Source organism: Marmota monax, unplaced genomic scaffold (genome assembly GCF_021218885.2).
Source record: "Marmota monax isolate L192 unplaced genomic scaffold, Marmota_monax_Labrador192_F-V1.1 WCK01_AAM20220418_F8-fsc00229, whole genome shotgun sequence".
NCBI classification, from domain to species: Eukaryota; Metazoa; Chordata; class Mammalia; order Rodentia; family Sciuridae; genus Marmota; species Marmota monax.
In genome coordinates, this window is record NW_026693707.1 from 655,619 (window position 1) to 677,186 (window position 21,568).

General features: G+C 42.7%; 1 protein-coding gene across 1 annotated transcript in view; it reads left to right on the forward strand.

Annotated features, from left to right (window-relative positions):
- Positions 1-869: 869 nt before the first annotated feature.
- The window catches only part of Sgcd (sarcoglycan delta), a 954,199-nt gene continuing 933,500 nt past the window's right edge, over positions 870-21,568 (forward strand). Inside the window, exon 1 of the mRNA XM_046459943.2 lies at positions 870-1,264. The gene's annotated coding sequence lies outside the window, so the exon portion shown is untranslated. The remainder of the gene's footprint in view (positions 1,265-21,568) is intronic.

The following is a 21,568-nucleotide window of genomic DNA, read 5'->3' on the forward strand; positions in this document are numbered from 1 at the left end:
CACTAATTATTTGTCAATTGATTGGAGATTGTCAGGCCCATTTTGCAAGACAACTCTCTTCTCCTTGGAAGGAGGAGCCCCTTGGAGTCTGGGGTAACGGGAAAAGTGCTTACTCGCTGAGGAAGGCGGGGCAAGCCGGAACAAGCTCTGGCTGGGAATCCGCGTACTTCCTCACCCTGTTTCTCTGAACCCCATTCTTCTCTGGGGAGCGGGGAGGGGGGTTAGAAGGGTACTTGGAACCTGTCCCTCTGGTGGAGACACGTAGCTGCCTCTGGCCGCCGCTCCTGACTGATCCTGCGGAGTGGAGCGCCCCTCCCGCCCCGCGCGTTTCGCTCAGGCTCCCTGGGCTCTGCAAAGGGAGGGAGAGCTGGGGGCGCCGAGCGTACCAGCCTTCCTGGAGCTGGAGGCCAGGAGCCCCGCGCCCTTGGGAGCCTCTTGGCAGCTTCCCCTCCACGGCGCGGGTGTACAGGCTCTTCCCGCCGCCCCCACCCGTGGCTCGCCCTCTCTCCCTCCCTCTAACCCCGCCAGCCGGAGCGCGCACACCGGGGCTCCGGCACGTGGGCGCGCGGGAGGCGGCGGCCGCTGCTGCCGCTGCCGGAGCCCAAGCCCGAGCCGGCGAGATCGCCCTCCATGCTGCGGGAGCTACGGCCGTCTTCTGCTCAGCCTCTGGCCGCAGCCGAGTTTCGCGAGCCGGCGAAGCAGCGGAGGGGAAGAGGAACAGGACAGGGGCGCGGTGGGCTGGAGCCATTTGGGCTCTGAGCAAGGGGCGCCCGCAGCCAAGAGGAGGCAGCCCGGCTTTCTCGCTCGCTCACTGCTCCTGCCGCCGCTGAGGCTCCAGGCAGCGCGATGTCTCTGCGCTCCTAGGCGGCGGCCGGCGGAGGCTTGCTGCAGCCGCTTGGCCCGCGTGGGCCCCCATTACGCCTGCAAGTACCTTGTCTATCCCGGAGGACGTGCGGGGCCGCCCGCCGCCGGAGCCCGAGAGAGCGCGAAGTCCGAAGTCAGCCCCCAAAGCCGCCAACTTCCCCGGGAGCCCCTCTCCCGCCGCAGCCTGCGCCAGTCCTGGGAGCGATGCGCCCCCAGCCGGGCGCTGCGCCCTCTGCCAACTCGCCACCCATGGGATCGACTGCCCTCGGCTGCCCAGCTTGGAGCGTGTAGCCTTTGCCGCGTGGCCCAGGAGAGGAGTTAGACACCAAGGCGTTTCGCGGACCCTGTGCGCGCACTGGTCTGCTTGGGTCTCCTAACGGGGCATCGTTCATACCCAGGGGTGAGTAAACAGCTGGTGGAGGCGTCCTTCACCCCCACTAGCGGTTTGTAAGGATGGCAGGGAGACGCTAGAAAGTTGGCTCTCCTGAACCTATCCTGGGATTGACAGCGGAACGCAATGTTGATTACTCAATTCCATTTCCTTTGGGGGTTTTCCCTAATTGCCTTCATCTCTAAAACCAAGGACGGAACCCCCTTCCACTTCCCAAGGAGAAAGGGGGTTCCCTAGAACAGGTCATTGACTGTTCCCCATCAACATGCCGTTTGAGGCTTTTCAGCCACCCGCGCGTTAAGCAAGCACCCCGCGTAAGCGCTTGGAGATCTGCAACCGCCTGGGCGCGCTCCGAGATCATCATCATGGGCAGCCAGAGCCCATAGGAAAGGCTTAGCTGCTTGATTAAAGAGAAACGACTGCTGGAATATTGAGAGGGGGGTGAGGAGGGAAGGGAGCAGGAGAGGCAGTGGGAAAGAGAAACACTTGAAATTTATCTATTTCTGACACATGGGGCACAAAGGGTGCTTCACTCCGTTTTGCTGGTTTGGGGCCGCCCGGTATAAGGTGGCCTGAGAGAGTCCAACAGGTGGCTTGCACAGGCTTCCTGTGGCTGGGCGCGGGGGCGAGGGGAACCGCTCCTCCCTGGGGACCCAGGCTAGCTCTGGCACTTCTGGGGGCGCATCTGTACATGGATAAGGAAATGGGCTTTCTGCTCTCACGCCCGATTTGGGGTGTGTGAGGCATCCAAAAGCCTCCTGTCGGGAAACAGCGGCCTTATTGTGTGCCTGACTGAGGTTTCAACTTGCAGGCAACTGAGGATCCATTCAGCTGGGCAACTTGGACTTGGCTGGTCTTTGGACTTGTGCCTCCTCGCAGTCCCTGGTGGTGGGTATTCTAGCTCCCCCAGCTGGGCGGTGAGCCAAACCTCAGAGTTTCCCTCCTTTGTACTTAAGTGATAAGAGGCTGGTTTCAGGAGCATCGGAGCCTTGCTGGAATTGATTCTTCTTTACTTGCCTCCCGCACTTTCATGCACTTTCATTCTGAGACTTAGACACAAGGACTATGCACCTGGTGTGTACTGGTGAACATGGGGCAAGTCTAGTTTAAGAGCTAGTTGGAAGAAACTAGAGAGGAAATTCAGCTTCTGTATCAGATTGACCAGATTTGGGAGAGGGCATGTTTGTGCTTTGTGAAAGTTTCTTCTGAACTCACCATCCAGAGTGCCAAATGCAAAATGCTCTGAGCCCTCAAAGCTGTGGGTACTTTAAAGTAGCATCTTCCAAAATTTGCTGCCGGTCTAAACTGGTCTCATTACACCCATTTGTAGGTTGGGGACGTATACCTCTGTGCAGGGGAGAAACTCTGAATTTCTATAAAACAGATACTTAGAAATCAATGTTGGTCTGGAAAACAGAAAAGCAGCCAGATGTGTGTGTGTGTGTGTGTGTGTGTGTGTGTGTGTGTTGGGGGGAGGGAATCAGCTGGAGCCTGTGTATGTACAGGTACTCAGTTTTGCTATCTTGAGGGCACTGGTTTGCTTTGAGATTGTTGGAGATTTGGGGAAGTTAAAGCTTTTTCCAGGGGCTGGGGTTGTGTCTCCATGGTAGAGCGCTTGCCTAGCATGTGTACAGCACTGGGTTTGAGTCTCAGCACTACATATAAGTAAATAAAATAAAGGTCCAACAACTAATAAAATATTTTTTTTAAAAAAGCTTTCCCTGCACATGCTTGGTGCCACCTGGCTACTTTCTGCCCACCTTGCAGTGAGATGTCTGTGCTCTGGAATAAAGTGATGGGCATTAGTACTTGGCTCAGACACTTCCCCTTCGGAGGAGGCTGTGAGAGAGCTGTTGGCCTGGCTGCCTCTGCACTGTAATTGCTGCTGCACCCTTCCAGACCAAGTTTGATTTCTCACTGATAAGAGTCCACCTCACCCTGGGTTTCTAGCAACGAATTGGAAGTGTTGCTAATAATGTGTAAGCCTTGTAGCACACAGTGTCTAATTCAGCATGGGGCCCATGTCTTCCCAGAAATGTGCCCAGGAGTCTCTGTGTTGGAAGGGGAGTCAGGAGTTAGGTGCCAAAAGTATGAATGGACAGGGAGATAATACATATGACAGGGAGACAAAAAGATGGAGGAGACAAATGGGACAGAGCCTAAAACAAAACAAAAGTGTGTTGAGGAAGGTTGGGGGAGGAATGAGGGAGGGATGCAAAGAATTGACAGGATAGTTCTAGGAACAGGGTGGAGAGAGCAAAGAATATGGGGTCCCTGGGGAGAAGTGGAAGGAAAGAAAGAGGAAAAAAAGAGATCCAAAGGAAAGAGTGTGAGAGAAGAGAGTGAAAAAGGAAAGGAATAGGAATGGGATGAGGGGAGTCGAGAAGGCAGGTGGGGATAACGGAAGGGGTGGATACACAGAGGAGGCAGAAGAAGCAGGAGGCATACGCTTTCGGCTTTTATTTTTTATAAACCATACTGTCATTGTAAGGAAGTCAACACAATCCATATCCTTCAGTAGCCAGCCCTTGGTTAGTGCTTGTTTCTCTGGGAAAGTATGCATTGTGCAGAAATTGGACACCACTTGGAATCCGGCTGCATTGGAGATGACAGGAGTATAAGAGGTTTGGATTCTTGGTAAATGCACAGCTGCACAAGTGCATTTGCCTATGCTCTTGTTGTTTTAAGCAACAACCTTCCCCAGGTAAACACAAGACTGAAGAATTGCAGCAGAGGGTTATTTTACTAACACTATTTGCTTGTGATTCTCTAACCCCTCCTTGTAGAAGGAAAGATCTCCTGGGTAACTTCAGAGAAATCCAAAGTTACAGGACCAGCTTCCCTGGGAGTCTGACCCAAAGAGGATGGGAATGTGCTTCTTATTTAATGAGTGTTCCAGTTGATTCTAAAGCAGGTCATCCCTCAACTACCCATCACATGTTTGTGGTAGACACGATGTAGACTCTTCTGTCGTTTGTTCCTGAATTTCTTCCGAAGAAATATAGTTCAATGCTACCCTCTTCTAACCCTCCTCTACAGAAAAGCTCATTTCTTGTGAATTTCTCTTGATAAAAGGACAAGGCCAAGGACTTGCTCAGCCAGGACTACCTCTCCATGAACCTCAACCATCACTGTAGCTCTAGGGGAAGGCAGACAGCTCCCCTAGTTGACTTTGTCAGGGCTGTTCATACTAAGATACTGTGTTCTCAGTAAGGCATCATCTTGGACATTCTTTGCAAATTATTTGTGCATTTAATACTCACGAAAATGATGCTAAATGCACTGTTGTTATTATCTCCATTTCATAGTTGATGAGACTGAGTCTTAAAGGAATTACATAATTTGCCTCAGAGAAATAACAGAGTTATCTGTGGTCCAGCAACTAGAAAGCATCAATGCTAAAATTTGAGCCCAGGTTTGGTTGACTCCAAAGTCCAAATTATGTAGCATGCTAGTCTAATCCTAACACCCATTTACATTGATGAGTCAAAAAAAAAAAAAAAGTCTTAAAGATCTTCCCAAAGCACTCTCTCTTCCCCCTTTACCAAATGAGGAAAATAAGAAGTAGTAAAAAGAAACCAAGACATTATTCTCCAGAAAGCCTTCCACTAGTAGGTGCCAGAACTGGGACCCATAGTCTGATTTCTGGAGACCCTGTCCAACCTTCTTCCAATCCAACCTTCTCCCAATTGTACTAGTGGTTACTATATCTGGCTGATCATAAAGGTCATAGGAGCCTCTTAGTCAAATTATAAGTTCCTGGACCCTACTCATGGCTTACCAAATCAAAACATTGGCACAGAGAGCCCAGAAATCAGTATTTTTAGCCCATGCCCAAGCCTACATCTGCACATTACCATTTGCCCCAGTTATTCCATAGCTCTTGGATTCTGACACTATGGCTCCCTTCCAGACAGCTTCAGGAGAACTCCAAGACCATCCTGATTCCAGAAAAATAAACATACAAAGGGGAACAGGCTCTCTGTATGTTGCTCCAGCCCCTCACCCCCCACTGATCTACTGCATACCAGGTACCCTGGGTGAAGGAACAGCTCTCTACCTGAAGGCAACTTGGAAAGCTCTTTGGGAAATGGAGCAAACACACTGATGTGGGTTTGTTTTTCCCTGTGCCAAGTCAGAAAACATTTAGGAAACATCAAATGCTCCTTCAATGGATCTATTGGTATTTGTACTTATATTCACACAAATGATACCGTGAACCAGGCTAATGTACCTGTTTTTCAGAGCGTCAATCCATCTCCCAGTTTGGGGAATCTAGCTGTGGTATAAGGAAGACCCCTTTGTTGATATCCTTTGTAGTTCTCATGACAGATCCCAGCCTCATTCTGCAGGTAAAAAGGAGTCCTCACACACACTCTGTCTCTCTCTGGCCCATTTAAATTGTTTTCTCAGTGACCTCAACATCTTTTCCCTTCTATTTCATTGAAAAGTGGCCAAAGATGCCAGACATCTTGTCCGACAAACTGTTTTGTCATCTTTCCCTTTTCAGATCCAAATTTATCTCTTGAATCTGTTGCTTTTAACCCTGACCTCTTATTCAAGGATGGTAATTTAGCCTTAGGTAGTTTGATAAGCTACTGTCTGATACATGTGTTTTAAATCACCATGGTTTTTTGTGAATACAATGGAAACCAAGGAATAATTTATACTTAAAATGTCTGCATCTTTAATATACTGGAATTCATTCTTTCTTTTTCTTCTTCTTTATTTAACATTTCAGTGCTTAAAAATCTGTTAAGTGGAGAAGTAGAAAATGAAAAAAAATGCTTTGTTATTAAGACATGGGCACTGAATACAGAAAACTAGCTGATTTCTTGCTTGGTTGCTATTACAATCCTGGTCTGGTTATTTCATTTCTCCAAGTCTCTATTTCTTCACCTGGAAGTTTAAGATAATAACAGTTGCCCACGTACTTGGCAAAGCTTTGTCTTCATGAGGGATAATGCTCAGCACACCTTCAGCTCTCTGATAAACATATGCCATGTGCCTGGCTACCTTTAGCTAAGGCTAAAACTGACATAGAGGAGATTAAGCAACTTGCCCAGGTCCCAGATATGTCCTTCATCCCCTGCCCCCTGGCCCCCTACTGTTGCATTGACATTAGCCACTCCTTCTTTCTTACATCTTAAAACAGAGTGTTGCATAGGAAGCACAGTCTGGTTTGTATTTTAATTTAACTCATTGCACAGAATGCCTAATAGAACATCATCAGGAATCTTTTGAACTCCGGGGGACGTTTTTGAGGTGGTTAAATTATCTTTGCGCTGTTGTTTTTGCTTTTCCAACATTTGGTAAGAATTTTCATGGATTGGTCTGCTGTTGCTACTGCTTGGCTGATTCCCTCCTATTAGTACAATAGGATCTATTAGTACAAATACCAACAGATCCATTGAAGGAGCATTTGATGTTTCCTAAATGCTTTCTGACTTGGCACAGGGAAAAACAAACCCACATCAGTGTGTTTGCTCCATTTCCCAAAGAGCTTTCCAAGTTGCCTTCAGATGGAGAGACTGTTTCCTCACCCAGGGTACCTGGTGTGCAGTAGATCAGTGTGGGGGTGGGGAGCAACTTACAGAGAGCCTGTTCCCTTTTGTATGTTCGTATAACTATAGTTATATATATATATATACACACACACACACACACACAGTTTCATATAGTTGTATATAGTTATATGGTTATAGAGTTTTATATATATAATCATAATAGTGATGTATGTGTGTATGTATATATATGTATATGTATATACATATATATATATATATATATATATATATACACACATATATAGTTATATATAGACAAATAAGCTATATATGAGTTTTCATATACCTGGTCTTGTATCTTCAGTGCCTAGGACAGTGCCTGACATGTAGAAAGTCCACAAAATATTTTTGAATAACTTTGAGTTAATTCTATGTGACCCAGGAAAAGTGACCATCATCCTTTATCCTTAAAAGAAAAAAAAATCCAAATGTTGGAATTGCAAAGTGTGTGGTAGGAATATGTCCCTAGAGGCACCCATTCTTCATGTAGAAGAGCAGTGTAATGCTATCAGTGGTTGTTGATTAACTATGCTAGTAGCTTTGGGCAAGTTCCATTTTGATGTTGCTTAAGATGTAATTAGAAGGGACATTCTGATGTATAAGTTAATGCGATTTTATCTGTACATTTAATTAATTGCTCAGAAAGGCACGTTTGTTTCTCAGCCCAAAGTTTTAGAAATTAATATGCTTGTGCAGTGAGAACCAAGCTTTGAGACAATTTAGTTTCTACCAGCTTGACGGAAAGAGAAGGAAACTGAGGCTCAGAGAAGGAAAGGGAGTGGCCCGAGGTCACCCAGCAAGGTGGTGCCAGCATCCTTGTGAGAGCTGTGGTTTCTGGAGGCTAGCCCAGGACTCCTAATGCACAGCTGAAGGTGCTGAACTCTTCCGTGGCTGCTTGTTTGCTTTGAAGACATGCTCGCTAGCCTCTGCATGTCCACAGCCTGCCCCTGAAAATATTCCAAGGCAAAAGTCTTTCTGAAAAGGAATGAAGCAAACTCCAGATGTGGGAGAGGTTTGGAGAGAGCATCTCGGTGGGTCCTATGTTAGCAAAGCCTTGCAGGGTTCTGGGATCCCCTGTCTTCTTTTTAAAGAAGGATATGCACTTGGCAGGGAGCTTCCTTTGATGTTCTTGTGTGTGATTTTTCAAGATTTAGAGCTGCGTGGATGTTCCTTGTCAAGCCCCTGGCACAGTGGACCTGCCTGTGCCTCTCTTTCTTCTTAACACATCTTTGGATGGGAAGCAGGCACCTTAGGATCCTTCTCTCTACCTCTGGGATGCTTCAAAGTGTGACTAAATGAATCAGCCTAAATACATCTGCAGACACAGAGGCGTGTGCAGCGTACTGGGACGTTGTTAACACACAGATCTTTATCACACGGTGTCAATATTACAGAGACGGTAAGACACAGATCATTGGTGCGAGGTATTGTGGATGATCCTTTGGAAACATTATAATCAGTGCTGACGAGGCAGCAGAAATATCTCAACCTAGCACCTTTCCTGCATCCCAAATGGCTTGCCACACCAACCCAGAGTATCCGGACTGTGGTTATTCAAGGAGAGAAAGAACAGGTGATACTGTCCTGTGCCTCTCAGCCATAATCAGTCTCAAAGTTTGGTGGGTGTTTTTGATTTGATATCCAAGGGTTGGGAATGGGGGGCACCTCTCTTTGTACCCCCACCATCAGAAAAAAATATTGGTTCCTTCCCTGCCTTGCCTGGGTTTCTAAAATTCCTCCATTTGAAAGCTAATTCCTTCAGGCTTATATTCGAGTTTCCTCTGGTTTTATGTTGAAATGCAGAATTTCCCGAGGAGAATGTCACAGCTTGCAGACACAACACCTCACAAAGGTCTTTTAATAGGCATAAAGGAGGGACTCTGTTACCAGTGCTGCCATCACCATTACTGCTTCTTCTGTAGTCACTATTGCCATTATTGAGTGCCTATTGTGTGCCAACATGGTTCTAGGTTCTGCTCATAGGTTTTTCTTACCTCATGTACCCACCCAGTAATCCATTATGGGTAATGGAGTGAAATATCAGACTTTTCTCATTTTCAAATTTCACTAGGTACTACTCTCGCTGGCTGACCTATAAAACTCTGAACTTTAAAGGAGCGTGGAGAATATCTTCTTGGATGACTTCTAAATGGCTATGTTATACAGTATAATATACCCACAACATATACTGAAGTTTTAAAAAAATCTATAATGTGGTTTATTTACTGATATTTCCTAATCTGCTCTCTTATTTCACATTGAACAAGTGTACATGTCGAGACATGGCATAGTCACACGTGTAATTGAATCAACAATTTCAAAGCGTATTTACCATTACTGTGGTAATGGTAATAGTGTGATATTTTCCATTCTGATCTAGATTATCTTTTAAATTTCTTCTATGGTCTATACAATTGATTTTGTGACTCTTATGAGTTAAAGCCTATTGAATCAGTCAACTTTCTGTTGCTGTGACAAAATACTTGAGAAAATCTAATTTAAAGAAGGAAAAGTTTGTTTTGGCTCATACTTTCAGAGTTTTAGTCTATGATTGGTTGACTTGTTGTTTTGGGGCCTGTGGTGAAATAGGATATCATGGCTGGGAGTGTGTGGTGAACCAAAGCTCTTCACCTCTTGGCCAGGACATGAAAAGAAGAGACTAAGGTCTCAATGTCACGTTCAAGGGCACACCTCCAGTGACTTAACTTCCTCCAAGTAGATCCCACCTCTTGAAAGTTTTATCACCTCCCGGTAGCACCATGGGCCAGGAACATGGGTCTTCAGGGACATTTTAGATCCAATTTTTTGTACCTATATTCTGAAAAACACTTACCTAGTCTGATACCATAAGCTTTTATTGGGAAGAAAAGCTCAGAGAGATGAAGCCCCTTTTCCTTGTCCAAGATCTCATGCCAAGCTATTGTCAGAATCAGTGGCAAAATCAAAGCTCCTGACACCACTTACATCTTTGAGTGATGGCATCCTTGGTTGTGGATTCTGGGCCATTACTTATCTTCATTTGGCAGCTGATAGTTAGACGGTTGTCATTGATTGCTCACAATATCAGCGTTTTGAGTTGGTCTTGACTTCCACTGTCCTCATGTACAATTTTTTAAATGAGGTTCAAGTGGCAGTTAATTTTTCATATATGGTCTTAATGATGGGCAATTGTCTTGGTCTATCCTCTGTGCTGTAACTGAATACCACACACAGGTTAACTGATAAAGAACAGAAGTTTATTTGGCTCATGGTTCTGGAGGCAGAGAAGTTCAGGAGCATAGCCTGTTCATCTGGTAAAGACCTTCTTCCTGCATCTTAATATGGCAAAGGACATCCCATGAGGAGTCAGAAAAAGAAGGAAACCAGAGAAAAAGCATTGTTGATAGCAAAGCTGCCCCCTTCATAAACCCTTAATTGATGAATGGATTGATCTGTTCATAAGGGGGGCATAGTCCTTATGACCCAGTTACCTCCCCAAAAGGTTTCACTTCTAAACACTGTTGCATTGGAGACTAAATGCCCAACACATAAAATTTGGGGGTTCATTGGAACCTTAGAAGTATCTGTGGTTGAAAGGGCCTATGGAGGGGTAGGGACAAGAGTCCTGTGTCTTCTCTGTGGGCCTCTGCAGACTTGGGTCAAGTGATTAGGGAAAAAGATCCTAGAAGATAGAAGAAGCAGTGATGTCTCTTTGGGTGCCCTTATCCTTAAATCTGTTTCTATCTGTGCTCCTTCCTCTTCCCCAACCCAGAGGGTATTATGCTTGTATTTAAAGGCATGGATACAGACCAAACTCAGAGCCCAATCTTGCCACAATTGATGAATTAAAAACCTTTTTTTGGAAACTCTGGTGACTACTGGGATTGGAGGTGGAATCTTTTCAAAACATTAATTTTTAACTTATTTAACGTCTCATGTGCACACAAGAAGCCAATTAGTACAAGGTGATAAAAGCTGAGTGTTCTCCTACCCCTGGTCTCGCTTCCCTATCTCCGCCTTTCCTGGAACCACCACGTTGCCAGGGTCCTCCGCATCCCCCCAGAGACATGTGGACAAAAACCATGATTTCCCTCTTTTAGACATGTGACAACATACAGTATATGATTCTGTTTTAATTTAAGTGAAACAATTGGGGATAGTAACATCAGTTAATATGGAACTGCGTCATGACTTTTCTGAACTACACGATGGATGTGCTGTTACGGAGATGTACCCAGATGTTTTTAGCTAAGGTAAAGAATGGCCTTAACAGCCTCGATTCTGAAGCTAGCCTAACTCTATGAGAGAGCAAGAGAGCAAGACAGAAATGGAGGAGGAGGAGGGGAAGAGAAGAGAGGAGGGGAAAAGGTAGTGCCAGAGAAATCCTCATTCAATGAAAAGTGGAGTCATACCTAATTTTTTTCATATTTTCAAGAAGTCAGTTTTTATTGTGGTATGAACATTTTTTTTCACACCATGAAACCACCAGCAAATATTTCTCGAGGATCTTCTGTCTTTGGGATACTGAGAAAATAGGGGACAAGTAAAGACAGTGCTTTCTATCCTGGAAAAATACAGAGGCAGTATTCACTTACCCAGAGCAAGTTGAGAATGGTAAACAATTGTGTTTAATTGAGACTTAAGCTGGATGTCGCCCAGCAGGTATCTGCTCAAAGATCTTTGCATGCAGAGGGAAGAGCTGCTGTGGGACTCTGTCGCACATTTGGGAACCATCCAGGAAGCCTATGGAGCTGGAAGTAGAGGGTCCAGGACAACGTGTCCCTTCCCAGGAAGGAACGGCTTCAGGGTCATTGGAGAGCTGTGAAATACAACTGCAACAATCCCTGTCACCTGCCCAGCTAAGGTTCTGTGGAAGGTTTAAAGAGTCCTGGATGACTTTCTAGATTACAGGAAAATAAATTTCCCTTACATACATCAGGAGTATTTTGGTGAAACTCTTCCTAAGATCCTGGAGAGTTGGAAAAAGGCATAGAAATGTATCCAAACAACATTTGTTTAATGCAGGAATAGACCCTTGATTGAAGGAATGAATAAAAAAGTGAACTCACTAGTCTATCTGTGATAAAATTATGGCAGAGATTGAGGCAGCTTCGTCCTGACTTTGAGTCCTCAGTGAAATTTGTGCAAGAAGCAAAATTTAACCTATCAGCTGGGAATATCTATTCTAGCCAAGGTAGGGAGGACATTTTACTTTGCACTTAAAGGTGTACGTTTTTATCTTCTTAGAAATTTTGATGGAAGTTGGAGAATGAAGTTAAACAACATGGAAAATTAGTGCCAGACAATTCTGCCCTCCCCACTCTATTATGGAAACTCTGGTGTGATTTCCCCAGCATTCACATCCACTGGCTCAAACACGGAAGTAAAGGGAGACTGTAACCAGGGTTTGAAGTGCATCTAATATGTTTTTATTGACTCACACATACTTCTTTTAACAGCAAAAGGACCTCTTAAATCCTACCAATGTTTTTATTCTTGCACATCATAGTCAAGAGTGTTTTAGAAACACACATCTAGGAGCTCTTGATTTTGAGAAAATATTTACATTGGATTGTTTTTTTTTGTGCATTTATTTCTGTTAAAAGCATTGCAATGAAAAACACGATCTGTCTGGGTGGTTCTTTTTTCAGATGTAAAAATCACTCAAACTGAAATCCTTTCTGTAGTCAAATTGGGCCTGCCAGCTCTAAAGAGGGCAGTGGAGATAATATGATAAACTGGCCCTTGTGTTCAATCTCAGCTCATCAAGGCCTTGCCAGAACTGACATTTTTGTACAGTATGGCTTGATGCTCTGATTACAAGTTGGTCTTGAGCAGTTAGACTCTTTGTAATTGTATTCACTGAGGGATTGTGCTTGTGTTATTTGGTCTGTTTTGATTTTGAAAGGAAGGAGTAGGAAATAGGTTCCTGGTTCCCTCCTCTTGTTTCAGAATGTGGAAGAGAGACCTTCATGCAGGAGCAAGTTTAATTTATTATAGCAAAATTAAGAGCTTCCGCTTTCTTCAAGGCAATGTTGACAACACGTCCTTTCAGCCCTGCTGGGAGTTTTAAAGAAATAACTTTAAATTGTATTTCAAGAAGGCTATTGAGTATTTATATTTATTATCATCGACTTGACTTGTGATAAATAGAAGAATCATGTTGGGAAAATGAAAATCTATATGTGTACCTCTTTTGTACTTGATTTTCAAGAATTCTAGCTTTAAATTAATTGCATAAACTTTTTTTTTCATGGAACAAAATTGCTAATCATTTCTTTCTTTCTTTTTGACCAAGGATCTTTCATTCCTGGGTTCCCGGGGGTAACAGATAACAAGTCAAGACGATGTCTTCTGTCATTGGGGGATTTAGAGAGAATTATGTACTTACCTAAAGCAAATTGAGAATGATAAAATATTATATGTAATTAAGACTTAAATGGGATATTGGAGACAGTGAGTTCACTGGGATTCAGAGAAGGAAATGATCAGCTCTATTTGAGACAGGAAAAACCAAACTTGTTTTCCTTTGACATTCACACATGACCACACTGAACACAGAAGACTTTGCCTCTGGTCACTAAATCATGTGCTTTGTCCCCACACACCAAGCAAGCAGGTCTCCAGCATACACCAGAGGGATGGCCTATAATTCGATCCTGACACTGTCTACCAGAAAAGAGTGTCAGATCCCACAGGTTAAGGATTGAGTCACACCATTGAGTCACATCCCTCAGATGCCAATCCAGATACCCAGCTTGTGACAGGTGCTTCACTGATTGTTTATAATGTGGGGCTCCCATGACCCCTCTTTGGTTTTGATTACTTTGTTACAGTGATTCACAGAACTCAGGGAAGCACTTACTTAAATTTACTGGATTATTGTGAAGGATAGTGAAGGATACTGATGATCAGACAGATGGAAGAGATGCATAGGGCAGGGCATGAGGTGGAGCACAGAGCTTCCCAGCCCTGTCTAGGAGTACCACCTCCAGACAGCATTTGCTCAGCATCCAGAATTTCTCTAAACCTGGTCCTTCTTAGTCTTTATGGAGGCATGTTGCATGGGGGTGATTGAGTCCATCATTGGCCATTGGTGATCACCTCAGCTTTCAGTCCTTCTGCCCTCTTTGGAGGCAGGGACCATGGAACTGAAGTTTCAACCCTTATCACATGGCTGGTTCCCTTGGCAGCCAGTCCCCATAACCTGGAGCTCAGGTTATTCAGGGTTTGTGTTACCTAAATAGAACAAATGACGTTCCTACCACCCAGGAAATTCCCAGGGACTCAGGATCTGTGTCTGATGCTGTTATCATTCACAGAATGATGAAGCTCTTGGGAGTTGTGTGTAAGGATCCAGGGTCATGGATCAAATACCCAAACAAAAGATTCTCTTAGCCTTCATGTCTCTAGGGCTTTAGGAGCTCTGACTCAATCACTGGGACAGAGACCAAATATATCTTTTCTTCTTTATATTATAATATCAGAGGAACATATTTGGGTGATGTTTCCAACATAACATCAGAAAACCATCTCATAATAGGGTAGTGAACAAGTTTGGGATGACCCTGATTCTATCAGCTGAACTCTTGCAATGAAAAAATTGAAAATAATTATTTTAGATTTTTGATTTGGCAGATTATCTAAAAAATCCATCTGCTGCAAAACACTTAGATAAACCTGAGTTTTTAATGCATATACACAAATATCACTTTTACACAAAACTACAATAAATCTCAAACATGAAACCCCATGTGGACTGTACTGAACAAGAAGCTAGTGATAAAGGCCAGAGTTATTCTGACTGCAGATACCCTTACAGCTCTGCATCTGAGAACCAGGCGTGAGTGAACCGGGTGGTAAGGTGCCAGAAGTAAGGGAGCTGAACCCAAGACTCGTGTGTGAGCGCAGGACCAGGAAGAGGACCAAGAGGTCCTAGGTTGGTGGTTTTCTTACCAGCAGAAACAGTCAAAAATTCACTCTGGAGAAAAACAACCTATTTAGGCCTAGAGGACTCTCATAGGTAAAGATTAAAAATACAAAGATGACAAAAATACACACACACACACACACACACACATATACATATACCCACCCCAGCTAATAATAGAGTTATTGGGGGAAAAAAAAACATTGAAAGCAGACTTAACTCCTTGGGATTTTTAGGTATTAGAATGGTCAGGTGTAGGATATAAAATGATAATACTAATGATAACGACAATATATGAATGTTTAAAGGAATAAAAACCAATCATCTAAAATATGAGCATGCACAAAAGACCATAAGAGACAATTTGCAAGATTTTTACAAAGAGCCAGATACAACTTTTTCAAAGAAAAAAATATTGATTAAAAACAACTTAATGGATAAAATAGCACCGTGGACACCGCTGAAGTTGGAGGAAGACAAGACATTCCTCCAGAATGTGGCAGAAGGGATGGGGAGACAGACAGTGTGGGAGAGAAGTTAAGAGGGAGGATAAACTGCAAAGTTTGTTCTGTGTTTAATCAGAGTTCCAGATAAAGAGCAAATGGAGGAGACACAGCATTTGAAGAGATAATGGCTGCAGATGTTCTAAAACTGATGATCTTAATCTACAGATACAGGAAGTACAAGCAAGATAAATAAAACAACGAATCCCCAACATAGACCCAGTGTAATGAAATTGAAATACGAAACATATAGAGAAGGTCTTAGAAGCATCCAGAGAGCAAAAACAGATTACTCACAGAGGAGCCACAAATAACACCGCAGCCTGTTCAGTGGAAGCAAGAAAAGACAGAAGAGCTGAGGGCATCCTCAAAGTTCTGAGGGAAAACGACTGACAAACTCGAATTCTTTGTTTTTGTGATAACAGCAAAAGAATACATTTCTAAACAAATAGACCTTCACTAAGGGACTCTAAAAAGTACACTTAAGAAGATAGGTAATCCCGGAAGGAAGGTCTGATACAGAAGAAATGGTGGGTAAAATAAATTGGCAAAAAATGTCAATAAATTTAAATATTGTAAAATGTGATATCACACCAATGCTCTAATGTGTATTTTTCTTTGGAGAAAAGAAATAATATACTAGGTATGTGAGCCAGCTTTTCATTCTTGTTTCCAAGCTGCCTGACAAGAATTACTTAGAGGAGGAACAGTTTATTTTGGCTCATGGTTTCCGAGGTTTGGTCATCCTCCACTGGCTCCATTACCCTGGGCCTGAGGTGAGGTGGCACCTCATGGTGGAAGGATGTGGTGGAGGAAAGCTGCTTAGCTCATGGCAGCCAGAAAGCAGAGGGAGCACACACCAGAGACAAAATACATAATTCCAAAGCATGTTTCAAGCCACACCCCACCTGCCTACAGGCTCCTCCCAGTTGTCAAATTATTAATCCATCAAATGCAGTAATCCACTGATGAGGTCACAGTGCTCACGAGTGAATCATTTTGCCTCTGATCATTACTGCATCGAGAGGAACTTCTGGGGGACATCTCATACCCAAACCCTAACACTAGAAGACAAAAACATGTATCTGGTCCACCTCAGAATCCTAAATTCATAAACTGCTCTATAATCTGACTATTTCACTTCTTTCTTCCTCTTCCTATTTTTTCTCATCAGTCTCATCAGAGGATGGTAGGTTTTATCAGACATTTCAAAGAAAACCATCCACTTTACAGGTTCTTTATTTGGTATTTCTTTGAAAAACACGTGAAGCGAGAGAGAATTCACAAACTGAGAAGTCTGACAACACGTGTCAGTGTTGATGCAGTGACTAGAAAATGTGAAAAGTTGTTACAAAAGAATAAGAAGAGACAAACAGCCTAATGAAAAAAATGGGCAGAGAGCTTCAAACTAAAGTTACTCTGAAGCTGGGTATGATGGCACACACTTATAATCCTCGTGACGTTGGAGGCTGAGGCAGGAGGATCACAAGTCTGAGGCCGGTCCATGTCTCAGCAAGACCATGTCTCAAAATGAAAAGTAAAAAACATGGGAGTTGTAGCTCAGTGGTAGAAAGTTCCTAGGTCCAAAATAATAATAATAATAATAATAATAATAATAATAATAATAATAATAATAATATAAAGAAGTTACTCCGAAAAGCAAAAATGTATAACCAATGACTAGATGAAAAATTGTACAACCACCTTAATTATTGGAGAAATTCTCATTCGTAATTTGACACATCACTGAGATAACTTTTATACTATTCAGATCAGAATAAATAAAGGAATGTGAAAATACAAACTGTTGAAGCAAGCCGTAGTACAGTGCTTTGGGGAATGTAAGCTGGCAATCATTTAGGAGTGTAGGTTAATGTTTTCCTACCAGAAGTCAAAGTTTTTTCCCTCCCATCTTACTGATGTTTGTCTCCCTCTCACTCTCTTGGAATAATGACACCAATTTTGCAAACCAGAAACCTGGGATTGTACTTGACCTTGCTCAGTATTTTCCTAATATCTCCAACAACTGCTTGAATTCTCTTCCTTCATGATCTTGTTCTCTGTCTTACCTAATCTGACTAGTACCCTAGATAGATCCACAGCTTATGGTTCACAAATTTTAGCATGCATCAAAATGACCTGGAGAACTTTTTTTTAAAGACAGAGTGCTGAGCTCCATCCCCTGAATTCTGACCCACTAAGTCTGGGGTGGGACCAGAGAATTTGCAACTACACTTCAAAGTGAAGCTGGTGCTACTGGTCAGGGAATCATGCTGCCCACCACTGCCTCAGACCTCCTTGTCTGATCAACCTCGTGCTCCTCCATGACCCTCCCACCACATTCTGACTTTTCAGTTCCCCCTCTTCTCCTAGTGCCTGCCCTCCAATGATTCTTTGAAAACTTCTGTCTTATCAGATGTAGGAATTGGGAAGTTTTGTAATTATCCATATACCTAATGTGTGCAGCAATTAGGGTAATCAGGAGTAGTTAGTGTTTTCTCTGTGTCAAGTGCATTATTTGAAATTTCTAGAAGTTGCCAGTCTCCTACCTTCCTTTTCCTCAAATATTCAGTCTGATAAAAATACAAAGAATAAAAAGGAGGAGTCATCAGGCTCTGTGGGGAAAGTGATACAGAGTAGATATAAAATATAGTTAATAAACTTGATTCAACTCAGAGATAGAGGTGTTAAACACACAGTTCACGGTGAGGTTTTTATTTCTTTTTGTGTGTGTGTGAGGACTTATATAATTCTATCTAAGCTCTTTCAAAATATAGCATTTCAAATATTTTTGGAATCTGTTCTTATTTTAAGGAATTTTTGAAGCCATGCCATCTGTTTTTGAAATGAATAAGTAAACCACCCTGGGTATGTAGGAGAGCACCTTACCTTTACAGGGTTCAGATTTGCTTGCAGAATGGATTTCACACCATTTCTAACCAAAGTCCTATGAGATGATTTTTTAGAAAAACTAGTTCCACTGTTAGAAAAAAGAGGAGCAGAGAACTAGAGCTGCTTGTCCAAGGACATGAGCTTAACTCAGGTTGTATCAATGACATCTCTCCATTTGGGTTAGGGAATCTTAATGGCTGAGGAATCCTCAGAGGCCATTTAATCCAGGTCTCTCAGAGAGATATGAAAAAAAAAAAGTGGCATAAGCCTTGAGAACCATGTAAATGGATAGCTGCTCCTGATGTCCTGTGGTTGTCATTGTATAGATAGCAGAATCTATTATCAGATCATGTGATTTTTTTCAAGGGAACCTGAAAATGTGGACTTTAATGATAAATTTCAATCTGAAAAAATATTTGTACTTAAAGAAAAACACCATGTAGGACCAAACCTAACACGTCTGCTTGGTCTGTGGGATGCTTGAAACCTGTGATCTAGAATTATATTGCAGGTGGGAGTCAGGGAGCTACCAGTCCTAAAATCAAATCGGTGGGCCTTTGCTTGACCATTTTTGTGATGCAGAACTTTCCATAACTTAACGAGGTTGGACTCTATTATTGGGCTTTTCAATGTTCCTAGACTACTTATCCTAAATCCCTTCATTCTGCTTATGATTTTATATCCAATATCTGTTCATGATACTGCAGGGAATCCTTTCAAATTCAAAGAGAGATCCTTTTTGTCCCTCTCTCCTCTTCCTCCCCATCTGTAGGCTAGATCTTTCAACTATTCATCCTAAGGCAAGATGTTTAGGACCTTTATAATCCCAGTTATCTTACTCTGGATGCTCTCTAAATGTGTTAAATTGCTCCCAATTAGTGTATCTCTTATCATAGTATCTCTTATCACACAAATAAAATTAAGTTTCCATTTATTTATTATTATACGTGATTCAGAAAACAGGTAGATGTTCAACATCTTCTAAGGATCTGTTTGGAATGATGTTATATCCAATGTATTCTATGTCACAAAAACTAAATTCACTTTGGGGAACCCCACAAAGACAACGAGAATCATTTTCCAAAGTGACCCAGGCTGTCAAAGGCCAAGAGGCACCTGTGGCTAGCCATTGAGGAAGGCTTGCCATGTTTCTTGAGTTCTCATGAATGAGCAGAGAAGATATACAGTTCTCAAAAGAACTGTGAATTTAAGGCATGTTCGTGATCAAATTGTTCCCCACAAGGGCAAAAGTCTGTGAAACATGCGCTGTGTTTTAGACACTGGAGTCTGAGTCCAGAGTGAGAAACTGTTGAGTTGTTTTTTGTTTTGCTTTGTTTCATTTTCTTTTGTGATGTAGGGACTGAAGCAGGGCCTCACACATGCTAGGCAATCACTTCACCATTGAGCTACATCCCCAGCCCATGATGTTTTCATTAAATACTTGAATGATTCTCCCAGATAATTTTGAGAAGCAAACCAGTTAAGACTGAGAGCTATGGTTTATTAGAAACCTACTGTGTGCCAGATACCATGAAAGGATATAGAAATATGATAATGCATGTGGGATATTACCTAGCAGTTAATGATTTAAAGAAGTGGCACTGTTACTGTCATTAATATTATCATTATATTTAATCTTACTTAGTCCTTATTACTCATTAAGAGGCAATTATTATTGACATTTTGTAGACATAGAAACTAAGACATAGATTAAGTTCTAGGATCACACAACTTGCAAGCAGTGAAAGTTTAGAGACTTGTGACACTGTTTTAGACACCCTTTTGGCTGCTGGGAACAAAAGACCTGACAAGAACAATTAGAGGAGAAAAAGCTTATTTTAGGGCTCATGGTTTCAGAGATCTCTGTCCAGAGGTGATTGACTCCATTGCTCTGGGCCCTGGGGTGAGGCACACCATCAGGGCAAATGAATGTGGTGGAGGAAAGTGGTTCAGGACATTGCACCAGGAAGCAGAGGGGTTCTTCTCATTGTGGACAAAATATAAACCCCAAAGTCACCCCCCCCCCAATGACCCACCTCCTCCAGCACACCCTACCTGTCCACAGTTAATCCCCATCAGTGGATTAATGCACGGATTAAGTTAAGGTTCTCATAACCCAATCATTTCAACCTCTGGACTTCTTTGCATTGTCTCCCACATGAGCTTTTGGAATATGTCACATCTAAACCATGTCACAGACTAAACACTGCCACACACGCTCCTCCCCCTACCTAATGCTATCTTCCCACCTTGAATTCTAGGATGGGCTTGGAATCAATGTCTAACCCTTAGTTCATTTTGAAGAACTGTCAAATTATTTCTGTTTAGATAGATCATGGGTTAACATTTGAATTTAGATGCAGAAACACACGTTTATTATTATCAAACAGGTATTGTTATTATTGGTTCTGTTTCCTTATAAGCAGTTTGAAACTCCTAAGTTTCATTTAGTAAATTAAACTTGTGGCATGCACAGATTTGACAGACATGATGGACTTTTTTCCTGGTCTTTGATTAAAAGACGTGTAACTGAAATGAGTCAGACTCAGAAAGTGAAGGTTCAGATGTTGTTATGGTTTGGATGTGAGGTGTCCCCCCAAAACTCATGTGAGACAATGCAAGAAGGGTCAGAGGAGAGATGATTGGGTTCCAAGAATCTTAACCCAATCAGTGATTTAATTCCCTGATAGGGATTAACTGGGTGGTAACTGAAGTGGTTAGCTATGGCTGGAGGAGGTGGGAATTGGGGTGTGGCTTTGGGTATATATTTGTATCTAGAGAGTGGATCTTCTCTCTGCTTCTTAATCATCATGATGTGAGCTGCTTCCCTCTGCCACACACTCTGTCATGATGTTCAGCCTCACCTTGAGCCCCGAGAAATGGATTAGGACTTCTGAAACCGTGAGCCTTCAAGTTAACTCTTCTATAATTTTCACTGGTTGGGTCCTTTAGTCACAGCAATGAAAAAGCTGACTAAAACAAATATTTTATCTTATATGTGGAACCTAGAGCAAGTGAGGGGTAAAAAGGGCAGAGAATCCCATGAATATAAAAGGGAGATCAGTGGAGTAGAGAAAGAAGATTGAGGAGGAGGGAGCAGGGCCAGGAAATGTGTAACAAAATTGACCAAACATTGCTATATGTACATATATGAATATGCCTCAGAGACTTTCACCTTTATGTGTATTTGTCTCTAAAGCACCAACTAAAGCCCAATAAAAATAAATAGAAGGAAGACCAGGGGAGTGAGGAAGGGGAACAGAGGGAGGAAGGAAGGGAGGGAAAGAGGAAGTACTGGGGATTGAAATAGAGCAAGTTGTATCCCATGCATATATGATTATGTCAAAATGAACCTCAATATTATGTATAACTATAATGCACTCATGAAAACATTTTTTAACCCCCCCCCCAAAAAAAAAGATGTGTAAAGGAGACAAGAAGA